Here is a 22,649-nt window from a genome sequence, read left to right as displayed (position 1 = left end):
TTATTACTTCTTACCAAGAAATTTATTTTGCTGACATGGGCCCTAATCCAGCAAAGTGTTAAAACATACGCTTAATTTTAAGCGTGTGAGTAAAGCCAACAGAACTGTTCCTACATCTAAACTTAAGCACAAATTTGCATTTGGCTTAGCCGGGGTTATAGTTTCTGGGTTACATTCTTGAGGATTGTGTGTATTTCGCAGAATGGGCGCCCTCTTGATGGAAGAACAGACTTTCATGAGTTTTTATGAGTTTTTATGATATTTTGTTATTTATCAGAAGATCTCGAGAAGAAAAATGTACCAACAAGTAAACACTAACATTTTTAGACATTAACGCATTCCTTTAAATATGTAAGTTATGTGACTCCCAACAAACTTCCCACAATTTCCTCTTCCACCTCTACGTGACATTGTAGTAGCTGAAAACAGCTGAGATACTAGCTGATTGTTTTCCCGAATGACTACCTTATTTTCTGTATTGGTTTTCCCAGTGGTAATGAGCATTTTAGCTTGATGACAGAATGACCTTTCTTAATTCTAGTGAGCTGTTGAGTCAGAAGTTCAATATTTCTTAATATTTTGCTCTGTGATACTGAAACATTTTTTAACTGTGGGTACATACAAGTTATCTTTTCCCACAGAAAAGTAAAAGCTGGAGAGATGATGACTGAAACATAGCTCAACTTGGAACTTGAAAGTCGCACAGGTAGAACAGGAACTTGGTGATTTTTATGCAGTAGCTAGAGGATAGCTGGTTACATAGTGAAATGTATTCCTGCAATTTTCACTTCTGCTGGAAGTCTCAGACAGACCTAGGACAGAGTGGACCTGGAATCTGAGCTGCCTTCTCCTTAGAAGGGCTTGCATGAGATCCAGAAGGAAACAAACTGGTACAGTGTGTATAAAAGCTTACATGACTGATTCTCTTTTGTTACACCAGTGAGTTTTCTACAAAAATGGAGAATCTGGTACTGCTCTTGATCAAAATCAACTGTTTCTATTAACGTGTATCAACATTAGAAAGCTCTGAGTTACTTTTTTTTTTTTTTGGTGTGGGTTGGCTTAAAGGCTTTGTGTGTTTCATTTGTACCATGCAAGCTGTCAAGCACCACAGCTGAAGAGAAGAAAGAATGCAGAGAATCTGCACTAAGCTTTAATTTTACTTAATAGCAGGCACAGGATTTGTTCAGAGAGTTTTGTTATTGGGTGAGGAGTTAAGGTAATTACAGCAGTGGGGCAGAATGCCAGAAGATGATGGAGAAATCTAATACCAGGAACCATTTAGGTCTAGAGAGTACTTTGGATTATTTTTTAAGATATACTAGTCACCTACCAATAATGTCCTCCTTATTTGGGGGAATTAAAACATCATATAATTATTACACCTTTTGTTTTAACATATATAATAAGATTAAATACATCGCAGTTTGCACTCACTCTCACATTCACAAAGTGTGTAAAGGAAAGGGATTTGGCTGAAGTCAATAAGACAGAAGAGGTTAAAACCAGCAGCTGGAAAATGAAAGAGCTGTAAGATGTTCTGCAAGGGTTTTTACTATGAAAACATTCATGCCTGATTTGAATCTGGAACAGGAAAGTAATTTGTTTGGACTTCAAGGTAGGTTTCTTGTCTCAAATCAGCAAGTTATACCTGTCCAGAAATACATGCAAGCCCATTCTTTGCCTCAGGTTTCAAAGTGGCATAATGTTTAAGAAAGTGGTCGAAAGGTAACCTGAATAAAGATGGGCTTTAGCAAGAGAATAGGTGTTTTGCTGAATCAAGACCCTAGAGACATGCAGTGACTATATACCAGTACTATATAAATCTCAAGAAAACTGGAAATTTATTTTTATCATTACCTTCTAGTGAATTTCCCACAAAGCATAGAAAACTGGAAGAAACATAAGCAGGATTTCTTTTGAACTATCTTGAAGCCCCAAATGGCCTTGGCTTTCTATATTTGATGTCACTGAGTTATCAAAAAATATTTTCATAAAAGAGGCATATGGTAGCATTAAATAATACTAAATTTGTCTCCCTAGTAGGTATTGTCTTAACTGTATGTCATGTGAACATCCATGAGCTTGTACTCGTACATTTTTAATTCTCTTATTCAGAGCACTGAAAGATCTGTAAACTGTTGATGTTATCAACGATGCACTTTTCCCGACTTAGTCAAAAGATTGATTTGATATGGCAGTCTTTCCCAGTTTTAAAACAACTATTTAAAAAACTTCACAATTGCTTTGGCTAGGCTAAGATATTTTCCTTCAAGTGTAAATATTCTTTTAAGACACTCATGATCAATATAAATGAATGCTTTTTTTAAACTGTTGAAAAAAAAGTCTTACCAAGTCTCCAAAAACATGTTATTTCATTATGTCAGATTAATACACAGCCTACAATGACACTCCACTGTAACAGAGCTCACTATGCTTTTAAAACCAAAATGCCAGGGTAGGCTGTCTCTCTCAATGGATTTCTGTTACGCAAAGGCCTTGTCCAAATCTTGTGAGGCTGCTAGAACTCATGAAGCACTAAGGCACCTCTTAATCATATCCTTATCTCAAACGTCATGTTTGCTCTCTACTCCTAAATAGATGAGCTGTTAGGAAATAAAAAATCTGGTGCTATCTTGAAGAAAGGAAGGGAGCAACCTGAAAAACCAAGGGAGTCTCAACAGTGATAGCGGAGCTGTTTGTGTACTGTGGATTGAAAAGAAAAACGTCGGGGTACGATAGCTTTTCGTAACTGCACACACAACTGCACAATCTGAGCAACTGGGGTTCGCTACAGCCTTTGAATAATTTGACCTGAAGCCCATGTCTTTATCAAAACATTTTCTTCTACTTGAATGATTATACTTGTTCGGGATTTTAGGATTGTCATAAATTCTGAGCTCCTACAGCTGATGTCTCTGATTAAAGAAGAGTGTTTTAGGTTCAGTTTGGTGTTTAAACCAGATTAGAACTCTGCTGGCATTCAAAACAGAAGGAAAAGATAGTAAACTAGAATATTGACATTACAGTTTCCAGCACACTCCTTCAAATAAACATCAATAGCTGGACTACTCCTACACTGGAAACAAAAAGGGTTTTTTTCAAAGCTATCACATAGTATAAGCACTCATAGTGGGGTGGGGGAGACGAGTGCTGAGAACCTTCACTTGAACAAAGCTATGCTGCATATTGATCATAGCTTTGGCTTTGTGCTGAGGCTCTGTAGTTGAATTTACTTCCAGATCCAGCAATATCCACTTCTCTACACCAGGCTGGGCAAATTATTGGACTGTGGTGCACAACTGATAACTTCTAGATGGAACAGAAAAAGTAAAACGCATGAATCTTGTGAAATAAGGTGAATAAGGTGAATTTCTGTATTTCCCTGTCACATTAGTAATCTAAATTCTAATTGGTTTTATAGGAGAAGCTGTGGATGTAACCTCAGACTGGCCAAGGACTGTCCTTTGGCCAGTGAATGCCACCTCTGTTTCTGTCAGCCTGAAGGCTGGCAGACTTTCTGTCTAAAAGAGTAAAAAAGAAATTAGCAGGTGAACGTTCAAGGGAAAAGTGGTGTTTTTAAAGCTGCTAATATCACCTTTTTCCACTGTGGAAAACTGATTTTAAACTCAATTTCAGAAATAATTATGCCACTTGTTGTGGATTGGTTTTAACTGAACTTGTTCTCTCACCTTTTCTAAATAGCATTTTCAGGAAACTTCAGCATCAGAAATGTCAGTACAAAGCTGACAACATTGACCGTACTTTGCAGCCAGTTTTCCTGCACAATATGGTCAGAATAATTCCCCAATCCTATTTATAGTTTCACTTTCTAGCAGTGAAGAATAGAAACAGTTTGATGAAGGTTTTAAAAACATGAACTCATACCTTGTGTGGCCAAAAAAAAAAAAAAAAAAAAAAAAGAGTAATATCTAAAATCTGCAGGGAAAGAAGTAAGGCTCTGGATCAACCAGACTGCTGGGCAGGCAGCTTCCTGTGCCTTACTGGTGACTGAAGCCTTGATTTGCACCACGATAAGGGTTATACCCAGATTTCAATGTAAGATACATCCTCCTAGTTCTTGTTCCACATACACACGTAAAGAGTTCTTTTCTGAATCTCGGTACAGAGAACTATTTTCCTAAATATATTGTTCTTTGATTTTGGAAGGGTGTTAAAAATGGTTCCGAATTAGCCACTATGGAGGAGAGAAGAGTGTCTTTAGCAGCGGGCTGAGGCATAGATGCAGTGTGGAGAGTCCGGGAGAGGAGGGAAAGGACCATGCAGCTCACTTATATGATCCCAGTGCTTAAGCGTTGGAGTAAATACTGCTGATGGAGCAGAGAGAAATGGACTTTCACTTTCCTCCAGCAAATCCCTGTTTTAGCAACTGTAGGCAAAAGGGTCAAATATTTAACTTGGTATTAAACTTAGCAAAACAAACTCAGTTTCTAGAGCACAAAATGTAGTCATGTAAGTATACTATCCTATCTGTCTGAAAGGTCAGGTGCGGCTTAGCAGAGTTTGAAGCAGAGTTTGAAACAGTTGTGCTGGAAGAGTTGAGCAGCAGTGTGCTTGAGCAGACAGTCAGGCAGGTCGTGAATTGTCTACAGCAAGGATCACAGAAGAGAAAGGTTTGATTAATGTACCTGAACAATTACAGTGGAGCAACCCCGGAAGGGCACTCTGTGATCTCATCTTTCCATTGCGTCTTCTTTCTAGATGCCACATGGCCCATTTTTGTAAGTGACTATATTGGTTTCTGGCTGGGTTTGAGGAGATACAGGTTTGTGCTTACAAGTAACAAATTTCAGCAGATTCTCAGCCCTGTGTAACCTTGACTCCATACAGGCTGAGTAGTAAAATTTCGACACATTTGTTTCAAGCGCCATGCTGCTGATGTACAAAAGAACTGCAGACTTCTCCGTTGTAGCTTAAGAAAATCATAGAATCATAGAATGGTTAGAGTTGGAAGGGACCTCAAAGATCATCTAGTTCCAAGCCCCCTGCCATGGGCAGGGAAACCCTCCACTACACCAGGTTGCCCAAAGCCTCATCCAACCTGGCCTTGAACACTTCCAGGGATGGGGCATCTACATCTCTGGGCAACTTGTTCCAGTGTCTCACCACCCTCTGAGTGGAAAATTTCTTCCTTAGATCTAATCTAAATCTCCCCTCTTTCAGTTTAAATCCATTGCCCCTTGTCCTGTCACTACACGCCCTTGTAAAAAGTTCCTCTCCAGCTTTCCTGTAGGCCCCCTTTAAGTACTGGAAGGCTGCTATAAGATCATTCCGGAGCCTTCTCTTCAATGTATATACGCACCTATATTTCTACATTTTGTGGGGGGGAAAATGTAGAAATATAGGTGAATATAGGGAAATTTTTTCCCTTTTTATTTTTTCCTCACAGCATAACTACTCACTACTAGACTTATTGATGCCATGTTCTCTTTCTCCCTGCCTACTCCAAGCAAAGCTGGTCTCCGCAGTTGCTTTCTCTGGGGTTCTCTCTGACAACTTTAACTACATGCAGTTGAGAGGGTTTTTTTTCACTTGTTAACACTTCCATTTGGAAAACGTATTTTTAATAATTTCTGAAAATATCCATTGTTGCAATGGCAAAGTCAACTTTATTTCTGGTAACAGAACACAGCCTAAATTATCATAAATAATTTAGTTCCTGCATGTTAGTTTTTCATTAGTTTATGTCATTTATCTCACAATGGTCAACTGGCTGGTCTGACAGCCGATGCCTTGTGAAGAAAGTATGGCGCTCTTTTAGCACACCATTGCAATAGATAGTGCGGCTTTTAAGGTTTGAGGCAACTATGGCCTGGCAGTTTTGTAGTTCCTTTCATACACTGGAGTGCACTGGAAATCACTGGTGCCTCTGGGAGTTAAGGGGGTGAAAAAAACCAGTCTTTCTCTCCACTGACTTCTGCCGAGTACCACTGCTGTATGAGGAAATCCGAAAGCCCCACCACATCCCTTTCCCTGCCAGGCCCCATTCTAGGTTGCAGAATTTCAGTCTCCTTCCGCTACAGGTGATAAAGATTACTTTTAAACAATTTCTGTTTCTGACTGTATTTTGCAGAGTAGGATTACCCAAGAACGGATGGATGGACTGACCGTTGTTAGACAGCATGGGCAGCACCTGCTCACTGCAGGGAGGAAGCAGGATCCAAGAGACGCGCAAAGAAAGGAAATACAGCAGGAGTGAGAAAGAGTAAGCGGTGTAAGGTATCACACCCCCAAACACCTATTGATTTACTGGATGATTTTACGAACTCATCTAAAAGTTGTCTTTCATTTAAGATGAAACTTCCCGAATTATGGAAATGCAAAGACCTACTTGAATATCCCGCTAAAATCAAGGATGCCTATCTTTCTGTCGTAGGAATTTGATATCAGTTTTCGAGTCTGCACGTTAGGATCCATGGGACTTCCTGCCCCCGACGTTAGCAAGGCTCCCTTCCTACGGACCATAGCCGTGCTGGCCCCCACAGACTGGGTCAGGGATCCCTCTGCAGGTGTTGGTGGCTGCCGAGCGGAGCGGGGAAGAGGGCTTCCCTGGCCAGCCTGCGGGCCCATGCTCACCTGTCGGCATTTCGGAAAGAAAATGAGGCCGAGCTATACCTCAGAGGGATGATGGAAATCACACACTCTGTAAAGCATGAAGAAATTTAGAGAAAGCACCAGTATTTCTGATAGAAAGCGCCTGGCAGGTCCCTCTTAGAACGACTGCTTCAGCTACAGGGGTGTTTTTTTTTAGTTAACCCTGCTTTTCCGAGTTTCTTTTTCCCCTTGCAGGACAGAGACGCTACCCCCTCCGGCGGCTGCCCTTCCCGCCTCAGCTCTCTTAAACGCTGTTTCGTTTCCCGCCGGCCGCTCCTTTCCCAGGCGGGCGGGCAGCCCACCTGCCCACCCCCTGCCGCCGCCTGCCTTCCCCCGGCAGAGCGGCGGCCGCCGTCAGCCCGGGAGGGGCGGCAGCGAAGGGCGAGGGGAGAGAAGGGGCTGAAGGGGCCGGGGGGTGAAGGCGCGAGTGTCCGAACATCTCGGCGCCGGGGGTCACGCCGCCGAATCGGGGCTTCCCGGTGTCCGAGGGGACCGGGAGCGGGGAGCACGGGTCCGCGTGGCCCCGACAGCGGCCGTTACCCCACGCGCTCCGCGCGCGTGTGGCGGGGCGGGAGGGGGGCGGGGCAGCCGGCGCGCGGCGCGGGGAGGCGGTGGCCCCGCCCGCCCGCAGCGCGCGGGGCGCAGCCCCCCTCACGCCCCACCCTGGGGGCGGGGCCGAAGGAGGCCCCGCCCCCTCGGCCCCCTCCCCCCCCGGCGCCCATTGGCGCGCGCCGCATCCCGTTAGCACTCGGGGCCCGCTCTCGCGATGCTGGGTCGCCGCCGCCGCCGCCATATTGTGACACTATTTTGATTTGGAGCGCAGCGAGCGGGGGGAGGGGGGGGGGGCCGGGCCGGGACCGACGCGCAGCCGGAGCGGTTCCAGCTGAGGACGGGAGCGGCGCCGCAGGCACCCACCTACCTACCCACCCACCCACCCCCGGCCTCCCCGCTTCTTCCGCCCGCCGCGGCAGCACGGACCCCCCCCCCCCTTCCCTTCCTCCTCCTCCTCCTCCTCCTCCTCCTCCTCCCCCGGAGCGGAACGGCGGCGGCGGGAGGCTGCGGAGCGGGCCGGGTCGGCGGGGTCCCCCCTGCCGGGCGGAGGCGGCGGCGACGCTGGTGGCGGCGGCGGTAGTGGCGGCGGCTGCCGTGGTGGGGGAGGCGGAGGAGGAGGCGGAGGAGGAGGAGGAGGAGAAGCAGCAGCAGCAGGGTAAGGCTGACCCCGCCGAGGCGGGCCTGGTGGCAGCTTCCCGGGCTGGTTTCCTGGCGGGGCTGGTCCCATCCCCGGGGGGCTGCAGGGAGAGGCGCGGGGAGCTGACCTGGCCCAGTCTGCAGGCCCGAGAGGGGCAGGGGGCCCAAGGCGCCCCCGGAGCCCCGCTCCTCGCCCCGGGCTCTCCCGGGGCCAGGGCAGGGGAGGCCTGTGCGCCGGGAGGGAGCAGACCCCGGCACCCCGCTCATCCCGGCGTGGTGGGGCGGGGTGGAGGTGGGAGTCAGCCTCCCCGGCGGGGTGGGGTGGGGAGGGCAGGGCAGGGACGGGACGGGACGGGAAGCGAAGCTGCCGCGCAGCGGGGCGTCCGGCGAGAGGTGGAAACTTATTTTCCTTTGCCAGTCGCTGGAGCTTCCCCCGCGCGGGGAGGGATCGGGGGGCGCGGGGTGGCGTGCGTGGCGGCGCCCTTGGCCGGGGGCTGCGGCGGCCCGGGGGGAGCGGAAGGAGCCCGCCGGCGGGCTTGCCCGGCTGGAGGAGGGAGAGAGGGAGGGAGAGGGGCTGGCCTGGCCCGGCGCCCAGCAGGTGACAGGTGTGAGTGCGCTCGGCGAGACTCCGCCATTTGAGGATGAGTAACGGAGTGTCAGAGGTGCGATTTTTTGGTGCTTGGTTTCTTTGCGGGGGCTGGCTGGGCTCCGTTCCATGTATAGTGTATTTGGGACGTTAGTTTCCATTATTCAAGTCAGTTTAATTGTTGAGTAGAAATTCTTGAAATGGTTCTGATAAGAGGGATTTTGAAGAGAGGAGGGTTTTTTTGGTGGGATTTTTTTCCCCTTCTCTTTTTCTGTTTTGTCCCCCTGAGAGACCTGGGAGCGCCATGTGGAGGCGTGTAGTGCTTTGTCCCATTCATTGAAAGGCTCGTATTTGAAGTTCGAATGCTCAGTCCTGTTGGGTGTAGTAAGGCCTTCAGGATAGGGACCTTGTGTTCTTCGTGCTTTGCCTGGTAGCTCAGCAGACCCTGGTTTGTGCCCCAGACTTGTAGGTGTTTCTGTATTAGTGATAGTAAGTACATACTTTAAAAATGAATTTGGAAGGAATACTTAGCAACAAGTGGGTTTCAGATGTGGATTTCTAGTCATCATAAATGTAGGATATTTGGTGTAGTCTGAATAAAGCTGTTTCTGAAATTCAACTGTAGAATGCTGAAAAGGCTGTTGCGTATGATTTTCAGTACTCTGACATATGTGGATGTTAAAAAGACGTATGTTAAATACAAAATCGTTCTCTCAGAGTGTTCAAATTGTTTTGTATCATAACTTTAGCCTCCAAAATGGTACTGCACATGTACTACAGTAAGGAGAAATAGCATTAGCAACTTTATAGCAATAGCACTATATTAATGATTGGCCACGATTTGCTGAAATCAGAAGTAATTTTCCGCTTAGCTAATGCTTTACCAGATAATCAGGCATTTGCATTTCATATACATATTTCAATTATTTGTTCTTTAACTGTATCACTGTAATTGAGTTTTGTCAAACCCCAGAATTCTGATACCTGCTTTTGGCAAGAGGGAAGTTCCACTGACAAATTAGGAGGCTCGTCAGCAGCTTCATTAAGTTCTGCCCTTCAATTTAAATGAAAGTTTCAGTCGCTCGTGGCTGTTATCCATATATTAATCTTATGAAGGCTCATCTGTAGGTAGTACCTTGGCTTGTGCTGCAGCAGAAGGGACACTGAACTGACTCTCGATTTCTTTTAAAGACTGAGAAGACATGGGTGGTTTTTCTCATGTTGCTTCGCAGATGAGCCTGCAGAGGAGGAGAGGGGAGGAAGACTGTTGGAGATACTCAGTTTGAGTCATCCCAATTTTGTTTCTGAGAGATGTTTGATAGAGCATCATGCCTATCATTATATGTGGGGGCAGTGCCATCTTCTTGCTGTGCTATGCTACCCTTGCTTACACCAGCCTTCAAAGACTTTGTGACATGTAAACCAATTTCCTTCTCAGCATCAAGAGAAGTCGAAGGGTTGTTCTCTCTTCCTTTAAATGTGCTGATACAAAAATAGAATTCTTGAAAATAGACATTCTTCCTATGACAGTGTCCTAGTAGAAGCTTCTCTTTTCCAGCAGTGACAGGATGGAAGACAGTGATTTTTCTCACCATGACATTGGTTTGAAGACTGAGATCCTGTGTTGTTTTGTAATGGTCTTTGGCTTTATAGATAACTTGTGTGCTTTTCAAGCCTTGTTGAATTAAACCTGTCATCTGTTGAAGAAGTTATTCTCAGCAAACGTGGGGGTTTTTTTGCTTTTTTTTTTTTGCAAACTATTTCTTTGTGAGAGTGTGCTTTGAAACATAAAACTAGATTGCTCGTCATCCTATTGCAAGTGCCACCTCTTTATCATGATCTCCGTGGTTGGAAACACTGGAAGAAATAAGTTGGTCAGATGTGACCTCAAGTTTATGAAATGACTGTAAATTTAGGACTGAGGGATCAGGCTGATCTTTTCTGAACCGCTGCAAGCGGAATGCTGAACGATGTTGCTGTTGGTGCTTTTACAGGAAATAGAACAAAAATTCCAGTGATTCAGAACTGGATTTTTTTTTTAAAGCTATGCTCGAAACTCAAATATTTAAATGATTGAAATGAAAGTTAACTTTTTTCCCACTAATGTGTACAGTGATTCAAGTTGGGGCTTTTTTCCTCTTTAATTGCATAGTAGGTTATCTCAACTGGAAAAGTATGCGCTTTCTATTTCAAACAGGAGAAGTGCTAGTGGATGTTCTAAAACTTCTTGAACCCTGCTTAGCCAACTGATCTGGATTGGATTCCACATATTAAATGCAACTGTGAGAGCAAGAAAAATGTCAGGTTCACAATTGCATAATATTTTTTTATAAACTCCTAATTGTAGTCAGAGGTTTCAGTATGCTACTTGTTTAAGTTTCTCCCTCTCTTGATAATGTTTACCAAAAAATCACTGTCATAATAGTAATGCTATCCCTGACAAAAGTTTTTGTAGACTTTTTTCCTGGTTACAGTAAAATTAGGAATTTATTTTTATTGAACGGATCAGCAAGCTCAACTCTCACACAAGAAGTATTCCAAACAGTATACAAATGTTTATTGAGTTCTGTCTAGCTTTGTGTTATGCTGCCTTTGGGTTTTGGTGTTCCTCGATCACTTGTAATCAAGTTCTAGTGAAACCAAGTGAAATAGCTTGACATAATTAAAGTCGAAAGATCTGTGTTGTTTTGTGTATGGTATCCTGATAGTCTTGTAACATGTCTGTTGTTGGATGAATGGCATCACTCTGGATGTGCCTGTTGCCATAGGTGAAGTTAAGGATTAGTTAAATAGTTAGTATTTTTAGAATGTGCTAGACTTTCTTGGTGGCAAGAAGTTAAACATGACTTACAATAATGTGCTGAATAAACTTTAAGTTAGTATCTGGCCACAGAATTTTATGAAAAAAAAAAGAGATTCTTTTGTTTAAAATATGCATTATATTCTTAGAAAAATGCTGTGCGTGATCAGTTTTTGTAGCAATATGGAAAATGTATAGCTCTTTTATAGCACAGATGAAGATCAAATTTCGCTGTCTTTAATGATAAGTGGTTTAAAACTCATTCAGATCCTGGTTGTACTATGAGCAGAATTTCATTTTTCCGTTATTTAAAAAATGATGTTAAAACTTGTGCTCCCTTTAGTGTTTAGAAAAGCATTAACTTAGGAACACATAGTGGTAGAAAAAACCTGTATGTTTCTGTTGGTTGCATATATGAGTTTTTAAAGAATAAAATAAAAAATCAGACAACCAAAACTGTGCAGCTATTAGTCGTGATATTGTTAGGTTTGCTAGAATTTACCAAAAACAGGACAAAACCACTATATGTGCTCGCTACTTTGATTTTTTTGAGTTAGATAAACACTCAAATACTAAGTGTCTAAAGCTTGTTCCAGAATTAATCAAATCTGGTGCTGTGTGCATGTTTGCTGGTTGGTCTGCTGGGGCTGCCAGTGGAGAAGGCAGAGTTCCACCTCCTTTTCCCCTCATTTGAAGGCATGAATTAGAGTTTCTTTTTTGTACAAAGCTGCTAGTTTTCACAAAAGTTGTAGAGGCCTTTTTTGTCTTTGAGACTGCTACACCTTTAAAATGCGCTTGGAGATGGTCAAAGGATGCAGGTACTTTTTAAAAGGACAAATAGAAAGTGTAAATGCAGTTTCTTTAAGAAACCTTAGTTAATGAGACATGCTAGAAAAGGAATTTTTGCAAGTTGAGAGTTTGGAATCAACTGTTCTCACATGGATAAAATGTTGAGATGCACCTATTTCTGTATACTTTTTTTAAAGAAATAGAGTTGCAGTTGTTTTTTATATATGTGTAGTGTATAAACCATCTTTAATTTACCTTTCTGAAGACCCAGATCTTGAGCTATTATGTTTTCTTTAATCCTGTATCTCAATAAATTTTGAGCTCATCAGCTAATTTCAGCAAATAAATGAGTCAAGGGGCAAGATATCAAAGATTTTACATTTTAATAACGTTTAACAAGCTTTGTTGAAATTGATGGCTTCATCGAGTAAGATAATCTCTGCAGGGGAAAATTTTGCATTAATTTAGCAGTTACCTGTATTTAGTCTGCCAGTTGGCCAGCAAACAGTTGTCTGTGGTGTAAGAACTAGATATGAAGTGCAGTACTCTTTTCTTCAGTCAGTAGTTAGAGGACATGAGAGGTTAAGTATATTGTGGCTAGTGCTTGGAAGAGAGAGGGTAAGATAATCGGCATCTGGGATAGAGGTGGAATGTGACTACTTGGAACACGGGGGCATGGCTGAGACAGAATGCAAATCTATGGGAAACAGGGCTTTATTAGTTCTGCTATTTATGGGACAGTGCCTTTAAGAGGAAGGTTAGCAGCAGCTGCCAGTTTTGGTTTACTCCACAAAAATCATGTTACAGTACCTTCTTAAGAAGAGGAGCACTGCAAAAAAAAAAATTAAAAAAAAAAAAGGAAAAAAAGAGTGAGAGATGTAAGGTAGCTGAGCGGACTGCTGAGCTATTAAAATTGTAACAGTGGCACGCTTCTGGCTGCAGTCATAGAAACTGTTAGGGGGAGGTGGCTGTTAGATGTTCGGTGATATTGTTGCTTCCACGAATTTGGAGCCTCTTCTACTGTGCCTGCATGTGTGTTTGTATGGGTCTGATTCAACACGATTGCCCTAACGCCTAGACTGACACAGTGCTCGTAGCGGCATGGGGCAAGAGTGTGCACGAGTAAGGGAGGAGTTACTTAAGCTGTGTAAGAAATACATGTTATTCTCAAAATACTCTATCAAAAGCATTATTTTGTTGTTACATGTTATTTTATAGTTTATTTAGATAACTTGGCTTAGATTTTTGTCTCATGCTGATAGTATAATTTTGTCATGCCTCTGTTGGCTGTCACATGCAATGATAGGTTTAATGTACTTCCAGGTCTAATAGATTTATCTGTGAAGATGAGCCATGGTAGTATCAAATTGTTTTAATAAGTCTGAAATAATTTGCTTTTTATTACACTTCTAACTCAAGATTTTATATAGTTCATTGAATCTTGAAAGTATTTATCTGGTATACCTCTAGTTTGTAGATAATGCTGGCAGAAATGAATAAGAAATCACTGGCAGCTGTGGGAAATACAGTTGCCATCAAACTGTTATTTGCTGCAGTGTGTCTTTATTGTTCAAGAAGGTGCTTTGCTGTTAGTAGGTATTTTCATAGGTGACTTGTAGAAAGATCAAGCATAAGTATGTTTAAGGAGTAATTCTTAGGAAAATTCTTAGAGATTGTCAAAGCTAGGGCTTTAGAATGTGTTTTTCAAAGGAAATTGCATTGTATATGTGTAAAAATCTCATTTGTTGACCCGTCTCTGTTTATCAATATGTTCTCAGAATGTTTTACTTTTTCAGCAGGGTAAACTAGCTGGGAAAAAAAAGTACAGTAAGTTACAGAATCTAACTATCCCACAAGACAGTAGTACTTGCTACTGATCCGATGCCTCAGAAGCTATGACTAATATGTACATCCAGATAAACCATCTGTTTTCCTGAAGCTGTTTAGGAAAAAAAAAAAATTAAAAAAACACTTGATTTCTACTTTATACTGAAGATTAGAAATGCATAAAAGTCTTTTCCTATGTAAGTCCTAGGCCTGATTTCCCCAGGTGGAAAAAATTACTGTTTCACCTACACAGGGAAAAAAAACTAACAAAACAAACAAAAAATCCCACTCACTTGAAATAAAAGTTGTTGTACAGTGTTGCATGTAATTTTATCCTTTGCCAATTTGTGTTGGGTTTAAACCCTTAAGAAAAGTTTCTACCTCCTGTATTCATGCTGTGCTATGTGTCTGTTTTTCACAGTGCTCTTCTGTCTTTTTATAGTGTTCATATCATTTTTTGGTTTAGTTTTTCTTGACTCTTTAAAAATCTGTCCCATGCGGAATTTATCTCCTCCAGCCACCTTTTTACTGACATCCTATCGTATTTGTAGGTGAGCTAGAAAAGAGGAAGCCTGTTCGTTCGTATCCTTTCTTCATTCTCCCTTTCCTTTGCCTAGGCAATGTACAATCTATACGTTACAATTAAAACATTAGTACTGTCTCATTTATACTTCTTTGGCATTCTTTTTTGTTCTAATCTTAGAAACTTTTCCTCTTTCTTAAGAGACCAGTTCAGCATTTGTCATTTTTTTTCTCATTCTGTTTCATCTTCAGAGTATCGGTTGCTAAGTTTGCCCCTGCTCCATTTAGGCTTTCCTGAGAGAATGAGAGAGGAAAAAAAAAAAAAGGGTCATGGTTACTGTACTTGGATTTCTTTCAGTTCATTCAGCTGGTTCAAACTGCTACTTTCCATTTGTTGGGCAAACGTTTGGTTTTTGAAAGGGAATGGTAGGTTATCTTCCTCAGACAGCCTTCTTTAACAGATTTAAGCCTGGGAACAGGGAATCCCCAGGGGCCTAGCAAAAGTATGCTTAAAAAGGTGTTTTAGGTTGCTAAGTACAAAGCAGTATGTTTCACATTGGCTTATAAAGCTGCTTCAGTTAAAAGTTTTGGTGTCTTGTTCCCTTTTTTAAAAATACTGGTCTTGTCTTTGGTAAATAGGGATAAGATTTTTGTGTGTGTGTGTCTCAAACTGTATTTTAAACTGTCTTCCTGGAATAATTACCAATACCAGATTATTATATTTTATTTATGCTGTAGTATTGGCTAGAGAGCTTGACTTGGATTAGGCCCTTTTGTGCAAGGCACTGTATAAATACTTATGAAGTAAGTCAGTCCCAGCAGAGTTTGCAGTCCCATGAATAATAAAGCTTGTTTACCAAGATGCATATATTGGATTAGACAAAAGACATTTAGCAAAGTATTTGTGTTATCTTTCATCTGTTATGCCTGTTAGTTCTTCAGTCATTTAAAACTGTGCCAATCTTAAAAAATTAATTACAACTTTAATAGCTGAGACTCATTGTGCTGTTTTGACAGATGACATTGAAGGTTTGTCTGAACAATTCATACAAGAGTTTTGAAATTACTTATGTTAAACCTTCACCATCCTGTATTCATTAACAGCTGCTTAAGGAAGAAGTAGGGGTATCAAAGCTGGGAATTCTGTTGAAGGTTGTGACGGTGGATCACATCTATGACCCTTGTGCTTGGGACTTCATTCAGAATGAGAATGTGTGTTGTTTTTTTTTTTTTAAATGAGTTGAATACAAGGAGAGATTTGACCACGAGCAAATTGTTGTGTATCTGAGTTAGGACTTAGCATGAATGTATGTGTAAAAGGAGTTGCCAAAGAATTAGTTCCTGTCCCTCTGAGAAGCATGTTTTGATCTTCCTTTCCCAGGCCTAAAGAAATGCAGCACTTTCTGGATCCCTCTTCCACAGTACCTGGTGAAGGAGGATAAAACAAATTGTAAGCGGTGGGAGAGAACTGTCATTCAAATTGTGGAAGTTTCTGTTTTCTCCCTTGTTTATAGCAGGTGATGAATTAAGCAGTAAGGTTCAGAGAAAATACCCATTATTTGTTTCTCTTTTCACTTACATGGGCTTGAAAACCCCTGTGGTTTTCACTGAAAGGAAAATATCAGTTCTTCCAGTAGTGCTTTTCATACACATACTGTGGAGGAAAAAAAAAATCGATACAATAATCTGTGATCTTCACTCTTCTGGTGATGTAGATCTTGTCAAATCTGTGAATGGTACCAAGATGATTGCATTATTTTAGATGCATGAAAGAGTGTCATCCTTCCATAATGTAGCAGTATGCAGGCAGAGGTTGCTAGTGTAGTTGCAGTTATACACGCAGAATGGTGTTATTTTTCAACTTTGACTTGTGTGAGTAGTTTTGGTTTATTGATGCAAAATGTGCTTTTGATGCCATAATTTACCTCTTTTGTGAGTATTTCTATGTAAATTAAATACTCTTGGAGTAATATAACAAATGACTTTGAGATAGCAGATTTAAAAACAAAAAAAAAATGGAAGAATTAAAGCAATTATGAGCTTTGGGGCCTGTCTGAGAGTCTGCTGAGACTGAACAGGGAAGATTTCTTTCACTGACACAAGCAGCTGGTCTCTGCTACTTGTCTCATCTGTCTGTAAGCTAGGTCAGTCTATGTACCAAGAGTTAGAAAACTAACCAGAAAAATTTGATTGTTATTTAACTGTCTTGGGTGATCTCATGGAGTGAGACTAACCCCTTGATGCTGAGGAGCTGTTAGATCAGTTCAGTAGTTTCCTGTAACTTCACACTGAGGGTGATGTGTACAACAGCAGTGATAGTGTTGTGGATTTGCTATCCAGTCCCCTTAGTTCACTCATGTAGTTTATGGTATGATCCCACAAATAGGCTTTTCTGCACAACTGAGGTACGGTGAAGAAGTAGAAGAGATAAAGAGTTTATTAAGCTGGTATTGTTGATGAAGAAAGCCTGTCATGAAACCGTAGGCCCAAGAGTGGTGTTATAATATGACAAGTAGGAAGACCAGTTCAAGAATTCGTCTCTGCCCATCTGTGGCACTGCAGCTGTTTGCAGGGTCACCAACTGAATTGCCAAAATGATGCAAATAAAAAGCTGACTCTTCAAAATTTAGGACAGGAACTACTTGAACTGACTTCATCACAGAACGCACGTATGTGGATTCTGCCACTGTGTGAAATCTTCACCAGTGGCCTACCTGGTGAAAGATGGTAGAAGTGATCTTGAGATCACTGGAGATAATCAAGGAGTCTTAAATGCTTTCAACATGCCTGTTTTAATTAGTGAGCTTTAAGTTATGGTGCCTGTAAGAATCCTAGTGGTTGTCTTTGTCAATAACAGTGGCTAGGTTTTTCTAAGATGTTTAGTCTTTAAATGCTGTTGTCCAGTTTTTCAGTGGAGTAGGAAATTCACCTCTCTCATTGAAACTGACGAAAGTGTGGCTATAGAAAAAGAGAAAGATGAAGAGAATCATTTAGAAAAGAGGTGCAGTGGTTGTCAACACTTGAGGAAAGATGTGGTTAAAATGAGATGGCAAACCAGATGTTTTGTAAAGGTTTCACCAGTATACTACTGGGGAGTATCATTTGAGCTCTCCTGGAGTTAGATCCTTTTGTAACCCTCAATGATTATAAGAGATAACTGGTGAATCTATTAAATTATAATCTGCTATTCAGCCATATTAGTGAATAGAAAGTTTCCTTTAAAGATGAGTAAACAAAAATTAGTGTGTAAGTGTACTCTTCCTATTAATTGCAGATTTTGGGTAGACTTTGGAACGAAACAGTAGTTGCCAGTCTGGCCTGTGTGTTCAGATTCCGGGCTGGCGGATACTAACAACTTTTTCAAGCTAAAGCCTAATGTAAATGTCCATCCATGTACAAACCACAAGTGTTTAAGCCTTATCTAGGTGCTGAACTTTGACATTACTTCTTGTTTCTTGATTGTGTTTATTATATTGGTTTTCTTAATTTTTGTGGTGTGGATTTTTGTTTCAAGTAAATTCACTGTGACAGAGAGTATCTTAAAAGTCGAAGTACCACCTAATGGTGTTAGCAGAGTTGATGGAGCTACAGGCTTCCTTCCTGTTGAAACTGGCCAAAAGAACAGGCCAAACTGTAGCTTGTGTTTCTTCAGTGTAGAGCCAATGACAACTCTCCGAAATGTTTTTTCCACTCCTCGTCAATGAGTGGGGAAGTTCTTGCCAACGCGAATGAGATCTTGAGACCTGCAACTTGACTCAACATAGTATAGTTCATACTGAAAAAAATACTTCAGCTAGAAAAAAATCTTGAGTTATACTAGCATGGAATCTTATTAATTAAGAAACAGTTGTCTTCTAACCAGAAGTTTTTAAGAGTCTTAGAGCAGAATAGTATTTCAGCATTGTCTGTGTGACTTCAAGCTGCTGCCTGTTTGTGATAAGGGCAAGTCATCGCCTTGCACTGTCACGTCCATGAATGTTGCAGAATGCCTACAGTGACTGCTCAGACTGTCAAAATTCACTGATTTCAAAAGTGCTTTCTCATTTCATATTTTACTGTTGCAGTACAGCTTGTCTGGCTTTTGTAGCTTTGTTTCTGATGTACATGCATTGACTAGGATTTTAAATTGATTTAAGAGCAGCCTAGCAGTGCAGCTTTGTTTGCCTTCTGAACTTAAGAATTGATTGTCACTGCTTTGTAATCCTTTCTGAACCTATTGCGAGATGAAACTATGTGTAATTGGAAGGAATAATACTTGTTTTGCTATTCATTTGTGGAGAAAAAATTGTGCTTTTATCACAAAATTAAAGGACAAGAGCTTTTTCATACCTTTGCTCTTGCCAGTTCCTGTGAAAACTCCACATCTGCATTTTTAAATTATGCCGACCTGTAATCCATGGCTTAGTGTTTTTGCAGGACAAGTGTTAGAAAATTGGAACAGGTGAAAAATCAAATCCTTCTGAAATATGAAGCTAAGTATAATAGTTACAAATTGTTTGCCACTTTATCTGCATGACGTTGTTCATCTTATCTTTCAAAAGTTGATCTACTTCTATTAACAGGCCCCTTATCTTTGTTGTAAATGCAAAAAATGTATTAGTACGTCTAAGTTGTGAAGAGGTATCCAGACTAGCAGAGTTACTTTTCCTCCACGGAGTAGTTTAATACTCATTTTTATAAAATGGGATCTCAGCTCTTTCTTTAGTTTCCTGAAAACACCTGGGAACTGGCTATATCTGTGGTTAAAGGAGTAAACTTAAACATCGAATCTTAACGGTTCTTCTTACTCGTGTGTACTTTTTATATTTTTCAGTGTTTAACTCCAGTTGTAAAGAGAAAGATAAAACACAGCTAATTTGCTAGTTAAAGGCTATAAGATGATATAATATCCAGAAAACACTGAGGAAGAATAAAATTTGAGTGGAAAGATAAGTTTTTTGTAAAGATAGTGAGAAATTATCTCATTTTTAGAAAGATTGGCAACTTAATAGCAAAATTTGTCATTTTAGTAATTAGTAACTCTTTTTACTTTTGGCGTGTGTTAGTATGTCCAAAATGTTGATGCTTTTATAATTAAAAAGGTTTGTTAGATTTTGTATGTCAGTTTCAGAGAGAACCTTTTTCTATCTTTGCTGCTAGATGATTGTATAAAAAGCTAGAAATCAAGATTACACTATGATTTATTTCCGTACATTCCCTCTCTACCCTGCGTCCCGTCCCCATCCCCACGTCCATAGTTTGCAAGAAGGGGCCTTGGAATAGGGATAAGACAGGGAGACAGAATCTTAGTTGCAAATGTTCTGGATTTTTTAATGTGGATTTTATCTTCTGTAAATCTTGCTGCTGTTGCGGGAGTCTCTTTTCTTCCCAATTGGCATGACAAAGTGGAGGACCTTACAAGGTTAAAGCTCTTTACTTGCCTTGCACTACGAGGCATCTTTTCTATTCTTTCTCAACTTCCCTCTGTTACTTTCCTCATCTACCTTTTTCAGAGCAGATTATTTTTAAATTTTTCCTTTTGAATATCTAGTCGTCTTGATAGTCTGTATTTGGTGTCAGGACCTTTGTAAGGAGATAGTGTTTAAGATAGAAAAGGTAGAAGACCAATTAATTTGTAAAAGGAGTAGTGACTGTCTTTTAAAGGTTGTAAGAGCAGGAAACAACATGTATTGAGAAGCCTTGAATACTGGAGGCATTTCTGCTCTTCTCAGCTTTCCTCTCCCCTTTCCTTGTTAACCTCCTCTCCCTGAATCCTATGTGGAGTAAAGTGCAGAAAGGGTTGATGTTAGTCCCTTACATAGCAGGAAGTGCAGTGAGCACATCTTTCTTTCCTTCACAGAAGGCTGGAGAACAAGTAGCATTCTTCTTTTGTAGTGAAACATGGGAAACTCGGGGGAAAAACTGTGACTTCTAAAATTATATATTATCAGTTCCTAGGTAGGAGATCTGTATTTTATCCTAGAAGGAGATAAGTATAGAAAAATAATGGGGAGCTAGAGGAGCAGCTGTTTAGACATCTGTTACTTTTTCCTGGATATGTATAAAATACGCTCCTTGAAGAAATACAACAGGAATAGTGGGTTGTATTGGCACCACCATGAGTATTTCTATTTGACTCTTGCCTATCAGTGTCTGTTACCTCATCTTGGTGTAGGTGGTTTTTCCAGGTTAATGGATTTTTGGTTATTTTTCTCTACTACTGTGAAGTTAGCAGAAAATAAGTGGAAACTAGAGGCTTCCTCCCAGATATTGCAATGGTGGTCTTGGCTTTGTCCTTATATATGTTAGTTTGGGAACTAACAGAGCAGAAAGAGAAAATAACTTCTGGTTTCCATATCCACGCTTCTCCCTTTCTTCCCCCTTTTTCCCTGGCAGCTATTCTGTCAAAGTCATCCTCCATTACCCTAGGACCTTCTGCCAGCGCAGTTTCACAGGTGTAGATAACCACACTTAGATACAAAGTCATGCTCTGTTAGCCTAAAACCGGTAGCCCAGTTGTAGGCCTCTTCCTAATATTGGCACTCTTCCTATCCAAGGGCCTCAATTCGCCTTCTAGAGAAGAGGATAGACAGAATAAGGGACTTCTGTGGCTCTTCTTTTCTTTATGGTACTGTGTTAAATAGCTGAAGTCTTTCTTCCCTGCTTCTTGGTGGAAGCTACCCTCTTGGAGGTGTCCTGCCAATCTTTCTGAAACTTCTGCACCTGCTTTCACTTCAGGTGCTGTATTTTGACACAAAGTGTTTCTGATTAGCTGCTCCCAACTCAAGGAAGTGGTTTGCTGTTATTAACCCTTTTTGTGTTGCTTCTACAGAACTTGTATGTCTCTTCCTTCCTCTTACCCTAAAGGCCCACATTGTTGGTTGGTTGTAACAGCTGCCAGAGACAGCCTTGTGTAGTTGGGCTAGATGTTTAACTTCCTAAGTGCTAAGGTAATGTAAAATCAGAAAAGTTTCTTTTAGTGTTGAGTAGAACCTTGTTTTTTTTCCCCCCTCTTCCAAGATTGCCCTCAGGAAAACTTAAGGGTGTGATTTGTAAATCAGTATAAGTTGGCTCTGCTCCTTTCTCGGTGTTCACACTGGTATTCATCTGCCTCAAAGCTAAACTAGCAGAAAATTAGGTACTTCCCCCCCTCCCCAGTTTTGCTCTGTGAATTGGCTTGCTGCAGGATCAGATGAGTGCCAGCATTGGCTTAATCGCGGGAGGGCCAGGGAGAATGCATGCCTGGGAGCAGGGGGAATGACAGTGGCAGTATTGAATTGTTTTGGAACTGCATTTTAAGGAGTGGCTGAAATACCCAGCCTTACTGTCATTGAAATGTTATGAGTAGACGATACGTTAGTAAACAAGTCAAGGCCCTGACTAAGATGAAAAAGGAATTTATTTTTTGCCAGTGTCTGATTTTCAGTAGGTATTTAGTCAAATGCTGGATTTACCAGGGCACCTCTCCTGTCAATTAAGTAAACTGTTTTGAGTTTTGTCAAGAGAGGAAGAATGGAAAAGAAAATACTCAGTCAGCCCAGAAGTGAAAATGTGTGACACAATTCTCTGTGCTCCTCAACCAGGAGAGAAGAGCGTGAGTGTTGCTAGGAAATTAAATCTCAAAGTTCATGAAATAAACTGAGATGATTCTCAAGGTGAGGCTTCCAGGGTAAATGAGAAGGGAGTAGAAGTTGCCTTGTAATTGCCTGGTTTGTGATTAGGGAACTAGGAGGAAAGTTGGAGCTCATGGTACTTAGCTGCTTAGTTTTCTGACTCCATGCCCACTGGCCCAGTTGCTTCAGACCTTTCATTCTGCTTGCATCTATTTCTGTGGGAAATCGGATATGGGACTCTCTCATCAATACCTAAATGCCTGATTTTGGTCACACATTTTACTCTTTTTACTAATTGGTAGTGATAGATGATACTGTCATATTTATTTAAAAAGTTGGAAGTGTTTTGAAAATGGCCAGTGTACTTTCAAGGAGTGGGTGGATTTTTCTTCTTTGCTCATTAACCTCCTTTCACCCACCCACCTCTCAGCTGGTCAAATTGCTATGGAATGGGAGTTGACCATAAGAGACTTCACCATTTTGGAGGCTACAGGACAAGGTATTGTGCCTGAGGAGAGTGAGAAAGTTGGGTTTGATACGGCTTTGAGGCTTGTCCTACCATGCCAGTTCCAAGCGTTATTCGAAAAACTTTTAAGTGTGGCAAAATGAAAAAATTCGTTTAATTTTGATTATAAGTAATCTTCTCAGGAAAGTATGGGTAAAATAAAGTACAGCAATGCATAAAACTGAAGTCGTGTTCTATTTGATCTTCTGACATATCTTTCAATCG

General features: G+C 41.3%; 1 protein-coding gene across 4 annotated transcripts in view; it reads left to right on the top strand.

The window, feature by feature from the left end:
- Positions 1–7,769: 7,769 nt before the first annotated feature.
- The window catches only part of TAB2 (TGF-beta activated kinase 1 (MAP3K7) binding protein 2), a 68,542-nt gene continuing 53,662 nt past the window's right edge, over positions 7,770–22,649 (top strand). Inside the window, exon 1 of one of the 4 annotated variants that reach the window (XM_086631505.1) lies at positions 7,770–7,822. The gene's annotated coding sequence lies outside the window, so the exon portion shown is untranslated. Of the gene's footprint in view, positions 7,823–10,443; positions 10,694–22,315; positions 22,419–22,649 lie in introns of those variants that run through there. The other 3 variants (XM_086631502.1, XM_086631503.1, XM_086631504.1) reach the window with 3 other exon arrangements.

The sequence above is a fragment of the Tauraco erythrolophus genome, chromosome 2, assembly GCF_009769465.1.
Source record: "Tauraco erythrolophus isolate bTauEry1 chromosome 2, bTauEry1.pri, whole genome shotgun sequence".
Taxonomy (NCBI): domain Eukaryota; kingdom Metazoa; phylum Chordata; class Aves; order Musophagiformes; family Musophagidae; genus Tauraco; species Tauraco erythrolophus.
Note: the sequence above shows the minus strand (reverse complement) of the source record. Positions and strands in the feature narration are given on the sequence as shown.